General features: G+C 39.1%; 1 protein-coding gene across 4 annotated transcripts in view; it reads right to left on the reverse strand.

Moving 5' to 3' along the window:
• The window catches only part of OPHN1 (oligophrenin 1), a 555959-nt gene that overhangs the window by 249267 nt on the left and 291491 nt on the right, over positions 1-15201 (reverse strand). The gene's annotated exons all lie outside the window — the stretch shown is intronic.

Genomic DNA, 15201 nt, shown 5'->3' on the forward strand with positions numbered 1-15201 from the left:
ATTGCCAAATTACCTATTTTTTTATCTTCATAGCATTTATCACTACCTAAAATTATTTATCTAATTGTTTACCTAATAGTAGACAATTTATTTAATTACCAGCCTCCCACTCGCTGCCACACTATTATAATGGAAGCTTCACATGGGCACAGACTTCAACTGTCTTGGTCACTGTACATAAAGCAGTGGAGTCAAAAAAATATCTGCTAAATGAATCAATGAAACAGACTTGCAACCTCAGTGACAAAACAAACATTATGTTTGGATCCAAATATGAACACAGCATCAAGCTACTGGCCTTAATTAGAATTACTAATGTGAACTACAGGCCCATAAGTATATTACATCAACTCCTCTCAGCCTACTATTCTGGTTAACTTTTGCAAATACTTGCAAATCATTTTTATCTAAATTATATATAATATTATAAAATTACTATTTATTGAAGGTCATTTGTCAGATGTTATATTATTCATCTTACATGAATTAGTTTTAAAAATAATATTAGTTTCAGGTGTACAATTTAGTGATTCAAAACTTGCATTCAGGGGCATCTGGGTAGCACAGTGGTTGAGCATTTACCATTGGCTCAGGGAGTGATCCTGGGGGCCTGGGATTGAGTCTCGTATCAAGGTCCCCATGGGGAGCCTGCTTCTCCCTCTGCCTATGTCTCTTTCTTATGAATAAATAAAATTTTTTTAAAAATCCTTGCATAAAACACCCAGTGCTCATCACAAAAAGTGCGTTTCTTAATCCTCACCACCTACTTAGTCCATCTCCCCACACACCACCACCTCCAGTGATCATCAATTTGTTTTCTATAGCAAAGAGTCTGTTTCTTTGCTTTCCTCTCTCTTTTTTCCACCGTTGCTCATTTGTTGTTTCTTAAACTCCACATGTGAGTGAAATCATAAGGTATTTGTCTCTGACTGACTTGTTTTGCTTAGCATAATACTCTCTACTTCCAACCATGTGATTGTAAGTGGCAAGAATTCATTCTTTTATAGCTGAGTAATATTCCATTATATAATATATATATATGAATAATAGAATATTGCATATGTATATATATATAAAACTATATAACTCTATATATCTTACATCTTCTTTACTATTCATCAGTTTATGGATATTTGGGCTCTTTCCATAATTTGGCTATTGTTGATAATGATGCTATGAGCCCTTCCGTCTAACTTTAATAGTAAACTAGATTATGTTAAGAGCATCGAACCAGATTTAAACTCTGCCTTTTGCATTTCTTACTTATGCTACCGTAAACAAAAAACTCCACTTCCAAGTGGGGGCAAGATGGCAGAAGATTAGGATCCCCGTCACCTGTCCCCACCAACTTACCTAGATAACTTTAAAATCATCCTGATAACCTATGAATTCGGCCCAAGACTTAAAAGAGAGAACAGCTCTTCTCTGGAACTACAGAGAGAAGAGTTTGCGCTTCTAACAAGGTAGGAAGATGGAAAATAAATAAATAAATAAATAAATAAATAAATAAATAGAATCAAGTGGGGGAGGGGCCCCTCCACAAAGAGCCAGGCTAAAGCCGGGCAGCGAGAGCCCCCAGGACAGGAAAGCCCAACCTGGAGAAGCAGGAACCTTAAAAATCCACACCAGATTCTTCCCAGAGGGAAAGGCACTCGCAGGGAACTCGGGCAGGATCCCAGGAGGGGCAGTGGAGCTTCAAGGTTCCTGGGGTGACTAACAGAGAAAGCTGTCCTGGGGACGAGTGTGCACCACCCCATGGGCCACGCTCCATAAGGAATGGAGCGCGAGCGGGGCCTCAGGAGATGCTCAGGTAGCGGCTTCTGGCAGAGCGGAATGCGCAGCCCACAGGCGGACCCAGCCAACACAGGCCCCACATCCCAGGACGCCAGGGGACATAGCCCAGGATCCTGCACTCCCCTCGGGACAGGCGGAGGAGGGAGGCCACAGGACAGCAAGGAAACTCCTGCTGCCGGCGCCCCCGAGCTGTGCAGATCAGCAATACCCCCACCCCGCCCCACCGACCACCAGGACCATACAGGCCACTGTGGAATGGGAGACTGCGGAGTTACTGCGGGAGCTGACCCCAGGGCTGGAGAGCTGGCCACCGCCACTGTGGTTGTTCCTCCTGTTGTAACCATGTGCCTGGGATGGAGCGAGGCCACCAGGAACAGGGTTGCACAAGATAAACAGCTCCCAGTGAGCCCCTCACCTAGCAGAGGGTGGGGTAGCTCACCAAGGTGCACACACCTGAGAATCGGAATGCCAGGCCCCAGGGATCCCTGGGTGGCGCAGCGGTTTGGCGCCTGCCTTTGGCCCAGGGCGCGATCCTGGAGACCCGGGATCGAATCCCACATCAGGCTCCCGGTGCATGGAGCCTGCTTCTCCCTCCGCCTGTGCCTCTGCCTCTCTCTCTCTCTGTGTGACTATCATAAATAAATAAAAATTAAAAAAAAAAAGGAATGGCAGGCCCCATCCCCAGAACACTACCTGGAAGTACAGGGGAAGGGCAAGTTCTTCACTGAACAGTGCTAGGAAGCTCCAGGGGAAGTTGAGGGATTGACAGTATACAGAACCAGGGGATACCTCTCATTGTTGTTTTTTTGTTTGTTTTCTTTCTTTTCTTTTCTTTACTTTTCTCTTTTTTTCTTGATTTTTCCAGAAAAAAACTTGTTTTTAGCCACTCTGCACTGAGCAAAATGACTAGAAAAATAACTCACCACAAAAGAAAATCAAAAACAGTACACTCTGCCACAGAGTTACAGAATTTATATTACAATTCAATGTCAGAAATCCAATTCAGAAGCACAATTATAAACCTGATGGTGGCTCTGGAAAAAAGTATAAAGGATTAAAGAGACGTCATGACTGCAGACTTTAGATCTAATCAGGCCAAAATTAAAAATCAATTAAATGAGATGCAACCAAACTGAAGGTCCTAACAACAAATGTTAATGAGGTAGAAGAAAGAGTGAGTGACACAGAAGACAAGTTGATGGCAAGGAAGGAAACTGAGGAAAAAAGAGAAAAATAATTAAAAGATTATGAGTAAAGGTTAAGAGAAATAAATGACAGACTCAAAAGGAAAAAATATACCTATAATTGAGGTTCCAGAAGGCGCCGAAAGGGACAGAGGTCCAGGAAGTGTATTTGAACAAATGATAGCTGAGAACTTCCTTAACTTGGGGAGGGTAACAGGAATTCAGATCCAGGAGATAGAGAAACACCCCCCCCCAAATCAATAAAAACTGTTCAAACCTCAACATTTAATAGTAAAACTTGCAAATTCCAAGGATAAAGAGAAAATCCCTAAAGCAGCAAGAGACAAGAAAAATCTAACTTATATAGAGAGAACTATTAGATTCACAGCATACCTCTCCATAGAGACCTGGCAGGCCAGGAAGGACTGGCAGAATATATTCAGGGTATAAATGAGAAGAACCTGCATTTCTCATATAAATGAGAAGAACCTGCAGCCAAGAATACTCTATCCAGCAAGGCTCTCATTCAGAATAATAGGAGAGATAAAGAGCTTCCAAGATAGGCAGAAACTGAAAAACTATGTGACCAACAAACCAGCTCTGCAAGAAATATTAAGGGGGACGCTGTAAAAAAAAAAAAAGAGGAAGCCCAAAAAGATAACCCACAAATACACGGATTGAATAGGTATGATGACACTGAATTCATATCTTTCAATAGTAACTCTGAATATGAATGGTCCTAATGATCCCCAAAAAAGTCACAGGGTTTCAGACTGGATACAAAAGGAAGACCCATCTATTTGCTGTCAGGAAGAGACTCATTTCAGACCTAAGGACACCTACAGCCTAAAAATAAAAGGTAGGAGAACCATTCACTATTCAAACAGTCCTCCAAAGAAAGCAGGGGTAGCCATCCTCATATCAGATAAATTAAAATTTATCCCAAACACTGTAGTAGGAGATGAAGAGGGACACTCTATCAAACTTAAAAGATCTATCCAACAAGAGGATGTAACAATCATGATATTTATACCCCTAATGTGGGAGCTGCCAAGTATATCAATAAATTAATAACCAAAGTAAAGACATACTTAGATAATAATACTCTGCCTGTGTCTCTGCCTCTCTCTGTCTCTCATAAATAAAATCTTTTTAGAAAGAATATTGAAACACAAGGTGATTGAAACAGTAAAGAACTGGGGCACCTGGGTTGGCTAGTTGGGGTGCCTACTGGGCTGTCTGAAGGGGCTGGCGGGCAGTGTCCGAGGATTACAGTGCCACCCTTCAAAGCCCCTCCTAGCCTCCTGTGGCTTGGACAGAGTCTTGAGGATACACAGGATCCAGAATCCACGGGGCCTGGAGCATAAGGTTTATCTCAAGTCTCAACTGAACTGCCTTCTTCTGTCAGGCAGGGATAACTGGGAGGATGAGCCCCAAGAGGCCAAAAAGGCACCACCGGAAGACACAGAGACAGATGAACTTTGGGCCTCTTTGGAGGCAGCTGCCAAGCGGCCGCTCCCTGATTCCGAGCAGACCCAAGGGGCTCTCCAAACCAGACGGAGAAAAAAGCAGCGGCCTGGGTCCACCAGCACCTGAAGAGCCTGTGCTCACTTTGTAAATAAACAGCTCAACACCCAAAAAAAAAAAAAAAAAAAAAAAAAACATAGAAAAAATACTAGAAAATACTAGAAAAATACTAGAAATACTAGAAAAATACTTAGATAATAATACAGGGAGACTTCAATACGGAGCTATCTGCAAATTATAGATCTTCTAAGCACAACATCTCCAAAGAAACAAGAGCTTTAAATGATACACTGGACCAGATGGAGTTCACAGATATTTACAGAACTTTACATCCAAATTCAAGTGAATACACATTCTTCTCAAGTGTACATGGAACTTTCTCCAAAATAGACCACATACTGGGTCACAAATCAGGTCTTCACTGCTACCAAAAGATTGGGATTGTCCCCTGCATATTTTCAGACCATAATGCTTTGAAAGTAGAACTCAATCACAAGAAGAAATTTGGAAGAAACTCAAACACATGGAGGTTAAAGAGCATCCTGCTAAAAGATTAAAGGGTCAAGCAGGAAATTAGAGAAGAATTTAAAAGATTCATGGAAACTAATGAGAATGAAGATACAATTGTTCAAAATCTTTGGGATACAGCAAAAGCAGTCCTGAGAGGTAAATACATCGCAATACAATTATCCCTGAAAAAACTGGAAAAACTCAAACACAAGCTAAACTGGCAGCTAAAGGAACTGGAGAAAGAACAGGAAATTAAACCTACACTCAGCAGCAAAAGAGAGTTATTAAAGATTCGAGCAGAATTCAATGAAACAGAGACCAGAACTGTGGAACAGATCAACAAAACCAGGAGTTGGTTCTTTGAAGGAATTAATAAGAGAGATAAACCATTAGCCAGCCTTATTAAAAAGAAGAGAGAAAAGAGTGAAATTAATAAAAGCATGAATGAAAAAGTAGAGATCACCACCAATACCAAGGAAATACAGACGATTTTAAAATCATATTATGAGCAGCTATACGCCAATAATTTAGGCAATCTAGAGGAAATGAACGCATATCTGGAAAACCACAAACTGCCAAAACTGGAACAGGAAGAAATAGAAAACCTGAACAGGCCAATAACCAGGGAGGAAATTGAAGCAGTCATCCAAAACCTCCCAAGACACAAAAGTCCAGGGCCAGACGGCTCCCAGGGATACTTTCAAATGTTAAAGAAGAAACAATACCTATTGTAGTAAAGCTGTTCTGAAAGATAGAAAGGGATGGAGTACTTCCAAACTCGTTCTATGAGGCCAGCATCACCTTAATTCCAAAGCCAAAGAACCCACAAAAAGGAGAAATATAGACCAATATCACTGATGAATATAGATGGAAAAATTCTCAACAAGATACTAGCCAATAGGATCCAACAGTACATTAAGATTATTCAGCATGACGAAGTGGGATTTATCCCTGGGATGGGAGGCTGGCTCAACACTCATAAAGCAATCAATGTGATAGATCATATCAACAAGAAAAAAAAACAAGAACCGTAAGATCCTCTCAATAGATGCAGAGAAAGCATTTTACAAAATACAGCATCCATTCCTGATCAAAACTCTTCAGAGTGTAGGGATAGAGGCAACATTCCTCAGCATCTTAAAAGCCATCTATGAAAAGCCCACAGCAAATATCATTCTCAATGGGGAAACATTGGGAGATTTTCCCCTAAGATCAGGAACAAGTCAGGGATGTCCACTCTCACCACTGCTATTAAACATAGTACTAGAAGTCCTAGCCTCAGCAATCAGGCAACAAAAGGAAATAAAACACATTCAACTTGGCAAACAAGAAGTCAAAGTCTCCCTCTTTGCAGATGACATGATACTGTACGTAGAAAACCCAAAGACTCCACCCCACGATTGCTAGAACTCATAAAGCAATTTGGCAGTGTGGCAGGATACAAAATCAATGCCCAGAAGTCAGTGGCATTTCTATACACTAACATTGAGCCTGAAGAAAGAGAAATGAAGGAGTCAATCCCATTCACAATTGCACCAAAAAGCATAAGATACCTAGGAATAAACCTCATCAAAGAGGTGAATGATCTATACTCTAAAAACTACAGAACACTCCTGAAAGAAATTGAGGAAGACACAAAGAGATGGAAACATATTCCATGCTCAGGGATTGGAAGAATTAATGTTGTGAAAGTGTCATGCTACCCAGGTGAATTTACACATTTAATGCAATCCCTATCGAAATACCATGGAATTTCTTCAGAAAGTTGGAGCAAATCATCATAAGATTTGTGTGGAATCAGAAAAGACGCCAAATAGCCAGGGGAATATTGAAAAAGAAAACCAGAGCTGCATGCATCACTATGCCAGATTTCAAGTTGTACTACAAAGCTGTGATCATCAACACAGTGTGATACTGGCACAAAAACAGACACATAGATCAGTGGAACAGAATAGAGAACCCAGAAATGGGCCCTCAACTCTATGGTCAACAAATATTCGACAAAGCAAGGAAGGGTATCCACTGGAAAAAGGACAGTCTCTTCTATCAATAGTGCTGGGAAAATTGGATAGCCACATGCAAAAGAATGTAACTAGACCATTCTGTTACACCAGACAGAACGATAAACTCAAAATGGATGAAAGATCTAAATGGGAGACAAGAATCCATCAAAATCCTAGAGGAGAACACATGCAACACCCTTTTTGAACTTGGCCACAGCAACTTTTTGCAATATACATCCATGAAGGCAAGGGAAATAAAAGCAAAAATGAATTATTGGGACTTCATCAAGATAAAAAGCTTCTGCACAGCAAAAGAAACAAAACTAAAAGACAACCTACAGAATGGGAGAAGATATTTGCAAAAGACATATCAGATAAAGGGCTGGTATCCAAGATCTATAGAGAACTTATTAAACTCAACAGCAAAGAAACAAACAATCCAATCATGAAATGGGCAGACACATGAACAGAAATCTCACAGAGGAAGACATAGACATGGCCAACAAGCACATGAGAAAATGCTCTGCATCACTTGCCATCAGGGAAATACAAACCAAAACCACAATGAGATACCATCTCACACCAGTGAGAATGGGAAAAATTAATAAGACAGGAAACCACAGATGTTGGATAGGATGTGGAGAAAGGGGAACCCTCTTGCACTGTTGGTGGGAATGTGAACTGGTACAGCCACTCTGGAAGACTGTTTGGAGGTTCCTCAAAGAGTTAAAAATACAACTGCCCTATGATACAGCTACTGCACTGCTGGGGATTTACCCCAAAGATGCAGATGCAGTGAAACCGCAGGACACCTGCCCCCCAATGTTTATAGGGGCAATGTCCACAATAGCCACACTGTGGAAGGAGCCTTGGTGTCCATAGAAGGATGAATGGATAAAAAAGATGTGGAATATGTATACAATGGAATATTACTCAGCCATTAGAAATGACAAATACCCATCATTTGCTTCAACATGGATGGAACTGGCAGGTATTATGCTGAGTGAATTAAGTCAATTAGAGAACGACAAACACTACATGGTCTCATTCATTGGGGGAATATAAAAATTAGTGAAAGGGAATAAAGGGGAAAGGAGAGAAAATGAGTGGGAAATATCACGGAGGGTGACAGAACATGACTCCTATCTCTGGGAAATGAACAAGGGGTGGTGGAAAGGGAGGTGGGTGGTGTTTGGGGTGACTGGGTGATGGGTACTTAGGGGCCACTTGATGGGATGAGCACTGGGTGACATCCTATATATTGGCAAATTGAACTCTAAATAAATAAATAAATAAATAAATAAATAAATAAATAACACCCCACTCCCTGACCATCAATTTCCCAATGTGAAAACACAATCTTGTGAAAAAACTATTATTTATTTGGAAGAAAAAACAATCAAGGAAATGCTTTAAGGACACACAGCACACCACTGAACCTTATTCCAAGACCTCAGTTATGGGATAGCAATAGTAGTCTTAATTCAGTACCAAGTATAAGCTCTTTCACACCTGGCATTCAATTCCCTCAGTCTCATCCTGATATCTTTTCAGTTTCATATCCTACACTCGAGGTATGAACCACTAATGTTCTATCCATAACATGGTATTCTATGTTCTCAAAATATGCCACATTTTTCATACTGTGCTTTTGTCATGTCATTTTCTCTACTTATAATGCTCTTTCTCCAAAATCTCCTTATTGAAATTGTGACAACTTAGCAAGCTGGCTCCTTTTCTTCCCAAGAGTTGAGGCTACTTGACATGCTTATTACAGATATAGTGGGTCTAGTTGCTAAGAATAGGCCTACCATGGGGCAAGATATATTGAGAACTGTGGCCCCGTACACTCACCACCATGTGAATGTGGCTACTAGCTTGACTTTGACTTTGTGTTTCATTTGAAACATCATGATTTCCATCTAGTTCACTTTTTATCTAAGTTGTGTCCCATGATAATTTCCTATGTCTTGGTCCCTACATTTGTAATCAGGTTCTTTAGAACTAGATCCTTTCAGGTTCCAGACAATATTGATCACTCTCTCCACTCCTACATTCCTGCGACTAAAACACACACCTTTCACCCTGCTAACAGACCTGAAATGTGAAACCATCTATCCCCATTTCTAAGTAGTGTTGACTCCTGATTCCCTATTACTACAATGTTTTAGCTAACACTGGCTGGACCAACACTGTTATGTTGTTGTCTCTCCAGACTTCAGGGATAAGGATGGGACTCTATTTTTAATACAAGAAAGATCTAAGTATGTTTCTATATGGAGGGGGTAAATAAGAAAAGACAAGTAAAGAGAATAGGATACAAAACTCATATGGAAAGACAATGGGTAAGAGAAGGACCAAGATGCTGTCTGACAGAGGGAAGAAGGTAAAGATGGATGAGGATAGAGAGAAGTTTAGAGGGCCAGAAAATGAGTGGCTTTATAGTTTCCTAAAGGCATAGAGGAGACATGAAACCATGATCTTGTGATTATTATAGTTAAGTACATACCTTAGAGCTCCTTGAAGTCAAGGACTGCCTTATTCAACTATATTCCTAGAGCCTAGATTTGGAACTGAAACATAATAGGTACTCATGATACACTTATTAAGCTACCATGTATTGGGGATCCCTGGGTGGCTCAGCAGTTTAGTGCCTTCCTTGGGCTCAGGGCATAGTCCTTGGGTCCTGGGATCAAGTCCTACATTGGGCTCCCTGCGTGGAACCTGCTTCTCCCTCTGCCTGTGTCTCTGCCTCTCTCTCTCTCTCTCTCTCTCTCTCTCTCTCTCTCTGTGTGTCTCAAATAAATAAATAAAATCTTTAAAAAAATTAAGCTACCATGTAATGCAAGAAGTCACAGATGAGTACAAAGAAAGAGAATCAAATGATTTCTGAGTAGCTCTAATGTATCATGCAGAGTCTGGACATGTGAACCCCATGTAATCATCAGAGTCATTAAAAAAAACATGAGGATTGTTGTTTTGCAAATGAAATCAAACTTTAGAGAAGTTAATGGCTTGTCCAAGGCCACATAGCCAGTAAGAAATGGAATGAACTATGTAAAATCTACCCCATTCCCCTGCTGAGAAGCTTTCAATATTTGCTGCAAGTTTATATGCCTTGACAGGACATACAAGATCCTTTGTGAGATAATCAGTGTTTACCTTGATAGACTTCTATCTTTGCACAAGTTGTTCCCAACACCTAGCATGTCCTGTCTTCACACTCCATTCACTGGCCAACTCTACTTCATCCTTCAAGATTTCATTACTGTATCATATTCTCCAAGGTTTCTTTCTTTCTTTCTCTTTCTTTCTTTCTTTCTTTCTTTCTTTCTTTCTTTCTTTCTTTCTTTCTTTCTTTTTCTTTCCTTCTTTCTTCTTTCTTTCTTTCTTTCTTTCTTTCTTTCTTTCTTTCTTTCTTTCTTTCTTTCTTTCTTTCTTTCTTTCTTCTTTCAAGGGGGTGGCATAGGGAGAGGGAGAGAGGGAATCTTAAACAGGTGCCCCACCCAGCACAGAGCCTGGCACAGAGCTTGATCATGATATGAGCTGAAATCAAGAGTCAGATGTTTAAACAACTGAACCATCCAGGCACCCCTCTAAGGTGTATTTTCTAAGCCTTCCTCCATGTCTCATATCCTACTCTAGGTTTGGGGTTCCTTCTGTGCTACCTCAGTACTATGTACATAATAACAAGACTGAACAAACTGTAATTATCTACTTGCTGGTCTAAAGTGTGAGATCTTTGAGAGCAGGAACTGTATTTATCTCTGTACTACCAGAGATAAGTTGCAGTGGATGTTAAAGAGCAGGCACTTAGTAAATGTTGAGTGAGAAGGAAAATGTGAGAATAAAAAACAATAGGAAAAAGAAAAGGAGGTGGAAAGAAGGACTTGTTATGAATGGAATTATATATATTAATATTTTAATCATTCTAGTAATCCAATAACTGGAAATATTCATTGCACTATTTTTAATATGAAGATGCTATTTCACACAGTAAAATTGTTACAGAAGAATAGTATAAGAATAAATCATCATATGTATTAGGTCCATAGGCAAACAAGAGTTTTCTTTTCCTTCTTTAGTTTTCTTAAGTATAATTTCAACATTCCAGTCATAAAATTATTTTATCTGTTCTAGCTATAAGTAGAGTAGCTGAGCTTATGTTAGACATGGGCTCAGCTCAGAGGGGAATTCTGAAGAAGAAACCAGCTGTCAAGACCCTGAGAGGACCAGCAAAGTCAATATACATACCCCAAAAGTCCAATATTCTTTCAGTTGAAAAAAGAAATGCTGAAGCTTATAAATTAATTTAGAGTGAAATATTTTAAGCCAAAAAAGTCCTCTTTTTAAAAAAGGGGGTTTCGATATTGTTGGCATTTTTATGGTTTCTTTAAAGGCCTTGGCTATTCCCAGAGTTTTTCCTTTCTTGTCATTTTTTTCTTTATTTTTTTCTCATTTGAGTCTTAGCACCCATTTAAGTTATGATGCTTCCAACTTTGTATGGTTTGCAAGCTTGCCCAGAAATAAGACCACTGTTAAACTACCACAAAGTATAAATGAATATTTTAATGCCACAATTTTTCCTGTTGCCTATGGAATCTCCGCCGAAATGAATCAGGATTTGAGCTCTAGGATGAGATGGAAAATGAAAGCATGCACTGTGGGTTTATATTGATGTGTAACAAGTTGATTTGGAACACTGGAATTCATTCTATTCTGTTGTGGGTTTTTTTTTTTTTTTGTAAAGGCAATTAACTAGTCCCAGGAAGGATCCTTCAGTTATATAAAAGTTTGTTTAATGAAATGTCACGGCTCCATTCATAATTTTGTCTTGTTCTTCCAATTGGTATATATAACTTTCAGAGATCTCGTATTTGGAAGGCTGGAAGGGCCCAGACTTTGAAATAGTGTCTTGTTTTCACTGTTTTTTAAAACTAAGGCTATATAAAGCTTGTGGGTTAAACAGAATAAATTTCTAAATTAAAAAAAAAGAAATGATTGAGTTTAATGTGGTGGCAACATATTTCACAAATAAAGGGAATTGGAGTAAATAAAAAACAAATCACTTGTGGAGATTGTCATTTCTTGTCTGTCTTTGTGGATTTTTTTCCTATTTATATATTTTTTTTAGCTTAGTGGATTGAAGTGGACACTGAGGCAAGAGCAACTGTCGATCCAAAAGTCTGAGAGTAATGTGAGCTTTGCACTCTTCTACCATGAGAGCTTCCTATAGATGAGCAACGAGATGAAGACCATGCAAAATGCCTAGAGAACACTATGTCCAGATAGCCAGAGCCAACAAACTTTTGTCCTAGCTAGAGGAAGTTAACATAAATTGCCAAAGGTTTAAGACATTGGATCTGGTTCAGGAAATCTCCCTTCTAATGTGCTGAGGAGGCTCCTTCTCTGGCCTAATGAAGCTGGGATCATTTTTACTGGCAAGAACAGCTGTGGAGCTGACAGCTATTGTCTTTCTGTTCCTTCCACTTGGAAGGGCTTATACAACTCCTCCACCTACTTGCACCATTCCCTGGGGACCCCAGCATATAGCACATGCAGGACTGTGAGCTTTGTGTAGATAGTGTATTATTCTTTGTATAGAAGGATAATACTCCTGTATGCAGGACATGGGACTCTAATATTTAGCAACATACTCAGGCCCTTTTTCACAAGGGCACTGGCAAAGATGTAATAATTTCTTGCTAGGGGTTCATAGAAGAAATAATGAACATAAATTAACAAATGCAAAGTCATAAGATTTACTCTCAATACTACAGATAAAATGCAGATTCAGTACAATTTTTAAGGTAAAAATAAATTAGGAAAAAGGAGATAGCACAGCAACTTTCCAGACAGCAAGACATATGGGGTCACTGAAGGAAACTGCCTCATTGTTTTTGCCTTGTGTCAAACAGAGATGGCAATACCAAATGATCTTACAGAGTTGCTACAGAATAAATCATACAGATAAATCAATGAAACTAAGGTTATGAAGGATTAAAAAGAATACTTAGAAAGACAGGAAACAACAAATGTTGGCAAGGATGCAGTGAAAGGGGAACCCTCTTACATCACCGGTGGAAATGCAAGCTGGTACAGCCACTCTGGAAAACAGTATGGAGGCTCCTCATGAAGTTAGAAATAAAACTACCCTATGGCACAGAAATTGCATGACTAGATATTTAGCCCAAAGATACAAATGTGATCTGAAGGGGCACCTGCACCCCAATGTTCATAGCAGCAATGTCCCAATAGCCAAACTGTGGAAAGACCCGAGATGACCATCAACAGATTAATAGATAAAGAAAATGTGGTGTGTGTGTGTGTGTGTGTGTGTGTGTGTGTGTGTGTATAATGGAATATTATCCAGCCATCAGAAAGGATGAATACTTACCATTTACACTGACATGGATGGAACTGAAGGGTATTATGCTGAGTGAAATAACTCAATCAGAGAAAGACAATTATCATATGGTTTCATTCATATGAGGAACATAAGAAACAGTGCAGAGTATCATAGGGGAAGGAAGGAAAAATTGAATGGGAAGTCAACAGAGAAGGAAACAAATAGAGGGGCGCCGGGGTAGCTCAGATAAGCATCTGCCTTCAGTTCAGGTCATGATCCTGCGGTCCTGGAAATGAGCCCTGCATCAGGCTCCCTGCTCAGAGGAAAGTATGCTTCTACTTTTACTGCTCCCACTCCTGCTCCCCCTGCTTGTGCTCTCTGTCAAATAAATAAATAAAATCCTTTTTTTAAAGGAAATAAACTGAGAGAATTGTTGGAGATGAGGTGGGTGGAGGGATGGAGTAATTTGGTGATGGGCATTAAAGAGGGCATGTGATGTGATGAGCACTGGATGTTATATGCAACTGATAAATTATTGAACACTACATCTGAAACTAATGATGTACTATATGTTGGCTAATTGAATTTAAACTTAAAAAATTGATAGAAGTAATTCACTAAAATGGAATAAATGTTTCAGTCCCAAGCATGTTTTATACACTATCTCATTTAATGCTCACAAAAACCCTGTGAAATAGGTATAATTACCATTTAGGTTTTACAGATGAAACTGAGGCTCAGAGAGGTGAAATAATTTGTCCCATTTCACAGAACTAGTGAAAGTAGCAGAGATGGTCTATTTAGTTTTGAGTTCTGTGTGCCTTGATACTGCCCTGTGCCTTGATACTTGGTACTGCATAGTACAGTAGTTAAGGACATGGACTATGGAATCAGACTATCAGAGTTCAAGTACCAGTTCTGTTCCTTTCTAGTACATAATGGTTAGAGTTATGCAACCTCCTTGTGCCTTATGCTTTTGTTTTTCTTGTTTTGTTATTGTTTATTTTATCTTTCTCTTTTTATTAAAGTATAATTAATATACAGTGTTATATTAGTTTCAGGTGTACAATATAATAATCCAGCAATTCTACACACTACTCAGTGCTCATCAAAATAAGTGTACTCTTAATTCCCTTTATCTATTTCACCCATCACCCTCCCACATTCCCTCTGGTAGCTACCAGTTCGTTCTCAGTCTTTAAGAGTCTTTTCTTCTTTGCCTTTTTTTGTCAGTTTGTTCATTTCTTTTATTTCTTAAATTCCACACATGATTAAAATTATTTGGTATTTGTCTTTCTATGACTGACCTTATTTCAGTTATCATTATACTCTCTAGGCCCATCTATGTTGTTGCAAATTTTAATTTAATCCTTTTGTTAAATGAAATTCAATTTGCCAACATATAGTATAACACCAAGTGCTCATCCCATCAAGAGAAATAAATAAGTATCTCTATCTCATAGGCTAGTTTTGATAATTGAATGATTTAATATCTGTAGAGTACTTAGAAGAGTACTAACACCAAATAAGCACTAGGTAAATGTTTAACAAATAAATAACTATACGTATAGGATTGTAGTATCATAAAATTAGAAGAGGTCATGAATCATATCTACTGCACTTTGCTGCTTTGACATAATAACTCCATCATACAGAAACTGATGCCTTTCTGAAAGATCTTTCAGGAAAGCAATGTTAACATTTTCCCTAACATATAGCATTTAAATACTGTTCCATTCAGGTACTATCTCAGTTTGAACTTCAATCCCTCCTATTATGATTTTGGACTACTTCCTCTTGTTCAACCCCTGGAAGAAATGGAAAACAGATTAGC

Source organism: Vulpes lagopus, chromosome X (genome assembly GCF_018345385.1).
Source record: "Vulpes lagopus strain Blue_001 chromosome X, ASM1834538v1, whole genome shotgun sequence".
Taxonomy (NCBI): Eukaryota; Metazoa; Chordata; class Mammalia; order Carnivora; family Canidae; genus Vulpes; species Vulpes lagopus.